Raw genomic sequence first — 7,803 nt, 5'->3', positions numbered from 1 at the left:
CGTTAATAGGCCTACACTATCTCCCACCCTTTACTATCTACTATATATCTATTTGTGTGTATGACGATATCAGTGTCATTCTCTCTCTCTCTCTCTCTCTCTCTCTCTCTCTCTCTCTTCGAGCAATTACGTCGAGAGGAAATTTGTTTCATAGTAAGAAAAACATCACTTCAATTTTCATGTGGAGTCATTTCTAAAGTAACTCTTTATAAAGGTCAGACGGTCAGTGGTTGCCATGGCAACAATCTTTCCAATAGGAAAATACATACGTATTTTTGGTTTCATAAATAAATCAAATAAGAACTTATGAAAACGAAGAGACAAAATGACAGAATGGAAATGATAATCATATCTCCATAGTTTGTTTCGGAAATATTCGTCCGCATTTGAATGCTCTCGTGTATGTTGAATGAGTTTTTTTTTATTCAGCTTTTTATTTAATTTATTTCTTAACAAATTTCCTATACCGAGTTTCTATCCATGGCTGTTTAGGTTTGTTTTATATTAAAGTCAGTTTGACTAAAAATGAAAGTCTGATATATATAATTTTATATTTTACTTGCAGCCCAATATAATACCAGAGTTTTAACTGAATATCAATTTCTTGTCTAAATAATTATATAATGGTCAAGAACTTATTGCAGTAATAATAATAATAATAATAATAATAATAATAATAATAATAATAATAATAATAATAATAATAATAATAATAATAATTGCCTGGAATTTAAAGTAGAGGTAAATCAATACTTTGTTGATGTTCTCCAAAGCTAGTGTGGAGAGAATTGTGGTGAATGACGTCATTACCTTTGGGCCAGCATTTGCATACGCAAGTAGCTGTTCCCAGAAATATTTTCGTGTCATTTCGATATCTTTATAAAACATTTACTTACGACGGTAATTCCCTAACTCGTCTCATTTCATGTGCATTTTTCATTATGTTATTCGGTCGTATATTTTTTTCGTATGCTCAGTTAGCCTACTTCAATTTTCTTCATTTATCATTTACGCACTGATCAAAGTCCTTCTGTTTATTTGCGTTATCTTCTATATTTATTGAAGCATATCATTAATGAAATTCCAAGCGCTTTTACTGGATAGAGGGTTAACCCACTTAACTTAGTCTCCTTCCTTCTGAGATACTAAACGTTACCGGGATTGGCAGAGAACTATATATAGGTCTAGTGAACATGGCAATAGGTCACGATAGGGCTCGTAAATCAACAGAAGAAAAGTTAGATAAGCAATCGGTCAAGCCTACCTGGCAAATCTGTGTCTAGAACTGGGATATACTGTGAGATGATGATATAGCAAAAACAAGTTGGAAATGTAGCCACCATATTGTTTATTGTCAACTAAAAACAACACGGTCTATTCACGCTAACGGTAAGAACAGCAATAGTAACAACAAATTTACAAGAGCATTTGTAACAGCACCAAGATTCACAACATAAGTTGAAACCAACAACTTCAAAAAGAAAAAGTACATTCACCTCTGACCTTCCTGAAAAGCTAAGGCCACTTTTAGACCAAGTATATGAAATTTAGCTCCGGACTGTTGACCAATTCCCTTTGTATCAATTATTGTTAGACCTTACCTCTGTAAAATTCAAGTCGAATTTGCGTCCCTTCTTTTTCTGATATTCCATAAATGAGAACACACACTACAGAAATATATTTTCTTGTTCGTTCATTCAGAAGAAGCGATAGTACGACACCCTTCTAATCTTCGACCTATGCACTGATCTTAGACCTATGCCTCTACTTTCTCTTCATCACTATATATTATAACCCGTCAGTTTGGTCCCAGTGTGATAAATATCATCTGTTTTCCGTTATCGTCGCTGAACTGATATATAGATAAGTCGTGATAAATAGGCGCTCTGGCGGTCGTCGATACATTGATAAGATATTCACTTTACTCCGAGTGTGTACGTCAAGTTCGTGATATTTAAGATTATTACCTTTACTTTATATTATCATCTACTGGTAGTAGAGTTGGGAGCGATAAGGACGAAGAAAGTATTATTATTATTATTATTCATTATTATTATTATTATTATTATTATTATTATTATTATTATTAATTATTATCATCTCAGTGAATAAAGCTGGGAGGTTAATACTTACTCATGCGTGTGTGCCATATATATATATATATATATATATATATATATATATATATATATATATATATATATACTATATATATATATAGATATATATAATATATATATATATATATATATATATATATATATATATATATATATATATATATTATATACGAGAGAGAGAGAGAAAGAGGTAGAGATAATAAGTGAATCTACCTTCTGCCCAAAGTAAAGAAATACTGTAGTATAAAATAAATACAACTTCACGCTTATCACTATTGATACCACTAACAGACACCACATACGCACAAATATATTTGAACACATATGTACACACACACACACATACACACACACACACACACACACACACACATATATATATATATATATATATATATATATATATATATATATGTGTGTGTGTGTGTGTGTGTGTGTGTGCGTGTGTGTGTGTGTGTATGTATGTATGTATGTATGAATAGTCACCAGTTCGTCAAGGCATAGACAACCAAAGATACTGGACCTAACTCCCCGAAAGTTCCAGTGTTCTCAGATTATTATTATAATCGTCGCTGATTATTCTTGGATTTTTATTTTATCTCTTCTTTTTTTGAGGGGGCGGTTAGGAGGGCAGCTAGTGGGGTTGAAAATTGAAAAGGTTTACTGTTTTTTGCGATATATAAAATATTAAAAGAGGATTTTTTTTTTTTTCATTTACCGAATAGTACCATTAAACTGGCTAAAATTATGCCACCACGGACGGAGTCAGTTATCAGCTCACTGTCAGCGTCACACACAGGTATATAAAAAATTGTACAGGTGTACACTGCTCTAGTTCTTAAAGGATAGCAGAGGTTAAATATTTGTGTGCTATATTAAACAATCCTTAACAATATTTTCTAATTTTTTAAAATTACCGTTATTTTACATTGGTCAGCAGAATTTAGCTTATGGTGACTTTCGACCTACCATATTTCAAATGCACAGCTAATCATTTCAAAGTGATTACACCATTACTGATTTGAAAAAAACGCGTCTTTCACTGCATTTTAAATACCTGGCAGCTCCACCTATCACAAAACAATACGTCACAATAATGGGCGTGGCTCATTGGTGATCGCACCAATCAGCTGATTCAACAGATCTGCGAAAAGTAAATAAAAAAAGTACATGAAGTACAGATTTACAGAGAATCGTGGAGGCGTTTATAGCGTAAATACCCCTATAGCCGGGTGAATTCATAGCTATGAATTCCTTATTTTCTCCCCCATTTTTTCTTTATTCCCGCGGGAAATATGGGGACAGAACATGAAAGAGAGCAAATAAGTACCTAGGGATATGAAAGTGCTTTTACAGAACTGGGATCTTAGAAAGAGAAAGAGGAAGGGGGGAAAGGAAGTCATTTGCTGGAGTGGTTGAAGCACCCAGGGAGTGTTCTCGGATTTTAGTTGATATTCTCTCTCTCTCTCTCTCTCTCGTCTGATCGATGACTCAATTCCTACTTCCAAATAAAATTCCGTTTTGCAGATATTATTTTAGGCATTGCTCTCGAAAACGAATTAGCTTTGTGACGTCACAGCTACCTCGGCAGCGCTGAATTCGCAGACATGAGAGTGGGATATTTTTTATCAGTCTTTCCAATATCTTTCTCTGCTTTCCATGGCTGATCGTAATAAATACTGTCGCACACAAAATATATGTATATATATACATACATATAATTTATGTGGGGGTTTAGTCTTCCTTTTTCATGGAGATAGATAGATATATGATTTGGATGTTGAACGATAATTGTTTACCCTAATTTCGTGAATATGAAATTTTTACGGTGTAAGTGATATACACGCACACACACACGCACGCACGCACACACACACACACACACACACACACACACACACACATATATATATATATATATATATATATATATATATATATATATATATCACTGTGTGTAAGTAAATGTGTAAGCAATGTGCGTATATTTATAGGGAGTTGAATAAAAGCTCTTCGTTACCCCATAAGTCAGAAATACCTTTTAACATTCTTAACATAATGTCTTCCTCCATCGATCTAAGTCAAAACCGCATTAAGAGAATTGCTATCGATTTCATCTCTCTTCGCGAAAATAAGTCTCAGTCGTGTTGAGACGATAGGTTTCTTTTATATCTATTTTTGTGCAGGCTTTGTTTGTCCATCCGCCCTCATATCTTAACAACTACTGATGCCAGAGGGCTGCAAATTGGTATGTTGATCATCCACCCCCAAGTCACTAAACATACCAAATTGCAGCCCTCTAGCCTCAGTAGTTTTTATTTTACTTAAGGTTAAATTTAACTCCAATCGTGCAACTGGCAACGATATAGGACAAGCCACCGCCGTCCCGTGGTTAAAGTTTCATGGGCAGAGGCTCATAAAGCATTATACCAAGACCACCGAAGGATAGATAAAATTTTGGTAACCTTGATTATGCGATGTACAGAAATCTCGAATGCGCCGAAGAAACTTCGTCGCATTTTTACTTGCTTTCCTGTATATGAAGATTTCTACGCAACAAACCTTTTCATTCCTTGGCAAAAAATGTTGTTACTTTACTTTTTACACACTGTAGAAAAGAACAAAAACTTTATTTTGCATTGATTTTTACTGATATTTTGTTCATTTAGGTGAAACAGTTCTCTTTATGTTCCCTTTTTTTTAATTATAAGAGAAATCATTGACAATAATGCCATTATTATCTTACAATGATTAAGCATACGAAATTTTCCTTGACTGCAGATTAGAGTCTATATGGAATTTGACCTAAAAATAAGAAAAATGATAGTGGCAAATCTTTAATATGTTACCCTGAAACATTTGTGTCTCTGTGTGACCTTTTATATAAACACGACACAATCTCTTAGAAAACAATCGATAAAAAATAAATATTTCATGCAGATGAAAAAAATGAGGATCAACACCCCATTTTGGAGTCCTGCACTGTCATTGATAAGTAAACTGAGCAGACTGAACGTACCTTTGCCTCGAAAAGTAGAAAAAACTGCACATTTTACTATATCGATGTGCTCATTCTGGTAAACAGCAGCTCTCTCTCTCTCTCTCTCTCTCTCTCTCTCTCTCTCTCTCTCTCTCTCTCTCTCTCAAAGAAAAATGAAATAAGAAATAACGAAAGATAAATAAGAAATAAGGCAACTTGAAACGACAGTTTCCATTGTATGTAACATTCCATAGGCTCAATAGAGAGTCTCAATACTCTATATTTCCCGCACCTGAAACGCGATCTCTGTCCCGCAAAGCAAGGAATGAATATATGGAAAGGTAGAAAAATGGTGACCTATACTTTTAAAATAAATATAAATAAATAAATAAAATATCTTTTCTGCTGGCTGCACAGGAGACAGGAGTCCATGATATCGGTGTAATTTAATTTCCAGAGGCCAAAATCCTCATTGTAAAAATCAAGCGAGCTTCTTTTTTTCTTTTTAACTCCAAGACCTCAAAAAAATCGAGCGAGTTCATTTTTCCCCTAAGCTTTAGAAAAACACTTGTCATGAATTATAGTCCCCAACAGCGAGAGACCTCTGCGGTTTCGGGTACGTTTTTTAATTTTGAATGTTTTTCAAGTTTTTGCTGTTTGGAGAATTACCTTGTCTTCCATTTGACGTGGTCGTGAGCGCACGTGTGGCGCGCTCGCGCGATCGCGGCGGGTTGGGGTTGCTTACTGGAGATATGTGCAATGTTTAACAAGTATACTTTAATCCAGTGGTTTCCAACCTGTGGGACGCGTTCCACTTTGGGGGGGGGGGGGGGGGGGGGAGTTCGAAGGGTTGCCAGGGGGGGCGCCAATGCTCGATGAAGTAGATAATTATATCTGAAAACTATTAATTATGATTGAATTCAGAATTTCAAACTACTGGGAAAATATTTCAGATATAAATATGAAATTTAGTTGTCTAAATATATAAACTTTCAAATTTTATATTAAGGATAATATATATATATATATATATATTATATATATATATATATATATATATATATAATATTGTGAAATATTGACATGTGCCGACTATGCCAGTAAATTACAGTATTTAAGGAAGGGGGGGGGGGGGCGCAGAGAATGTGCCATTCAATGAAGGGGGGGGCGAGAATTAGAAAAGGTTGGAAACCACTGCGTTTAATCCATACATGATCATTATATGTATATATATATATATATATATATATATATTATATATATATATAATATATATGTGTGTGTGTGTGTGTGTGTGTAATTTATTTTATATTTATATATTATACACACGTGTATATGTATATATATATATATATATATATATATATATATATTATATATATATAGAGAGAGAGAGAGAGAGAGAGAGAGAGAGAGTAAAATTTAAGAAAGGATGAATAAATACATTTGATGGCTTCTTTTAAATCGTAAATCTGAAAATGAATCACCATTGACTTCGTTATTTAGATTTTGAATACTACTGAAGTGTGCGAAAAAACTATTTGTAATTATCCATTGGCTAGGTCACAGTATCCAAAATGAATATCTGTAGCCCAGACGATAGATGCCAATTACAGAGCAGAGCGAGACACGGTTCAAAATAGTACCGGTAAACAGGGTTGCAGAGCATAGCCGGTATTTGACATAGTTGTGGATTAGGCTTGGATGACATTACTCGAGAGTAGGATTCAAAGTAATACTTATAAAAAAGGCGAGAGAGAGAGAGATTGTCGAACGATGATGACTGTCAGCAAATCCAAGGCATACCTTGAAAAATAATGTTGGAACGAAACTGAAGGCTTTCCAAAACAAACAGTTCCCACCACGCAACCGTCCTCCGCTTCCACCCACCCCCAGCAACCCCCTCCAAAATAAATGCCCCTCCGTTGTTCCGTTATACATTTCATTCTTCACTTTTTGATCAGCGATTCTTCCATACCAGTGGGTCGGGCCATAAACCCTTTTTCCGCGGATCGAACTTTTCATTGGAGCAAATGCATCAACACAAACAAAAAGCTAACATAGGCTTTTAGTATTTCGGTAGTTTTGTTATGAATTATATCTGTTTTTATTGGTTTTTATTCCGACAGTCACAAAGTTTGTGTTATTTCTGGACAATGATACGGTTGGTTCGCGTCGCTTGATGCGAGCTGTCACAGTTCCGGGAACGCGGAACTATACGTCGTGTTCGGATCGAAGGGACAAACCACAATTTAGGCGAAAAACGGTGCGTTAATTACTGCTGCTTCTTTCTTTCAAGATTTAGTGACAACTCAGACATGCTCAGAGATACGGGTAAAATAATGATGATAACCACAACAATGGTAATTAGTAAATCAAATCCAATATTCTTCGCTAAGAATAAAGAATGAAATTAGACAAAGAAATCAACGCAGGTTTCGACAGGACTGATTAATTTTCATGATTACCCTTCCGATAATACGAAACAACCAGACACACAAATCTCTTGACTCTAGAGCTCTGGCATATTGCTGTAAATATATCAGCAAAAAGATTGAAAGCTAATTATTCACTGGGCCCATATATATATTATATATATATATATATATTATATATATATATAGTAAATATATATATATATATATATACAAAGTTCGGGTAATAAGAGCACTAAGAGAATAATAATAATAATATTTATTATTG

Source organism: Macrobrachium nipponense, chromosome 19, assembly GCF_015104395.2.
Source record: "Macrobrachium nipponense isolate FS-2020 chromosome 19, ASM1510439v2, whole genome shotgun sequence".
Taxonomy (NCBI): Eukaryota; Metazoa; Arthropoda; class Malacostraca; order Decapoda; family Palaemonidae; genus Macrobrachium; species Macrobrachium nipponense.
This window is presented reverse-complemented; position numbering follows the sequence as displayed.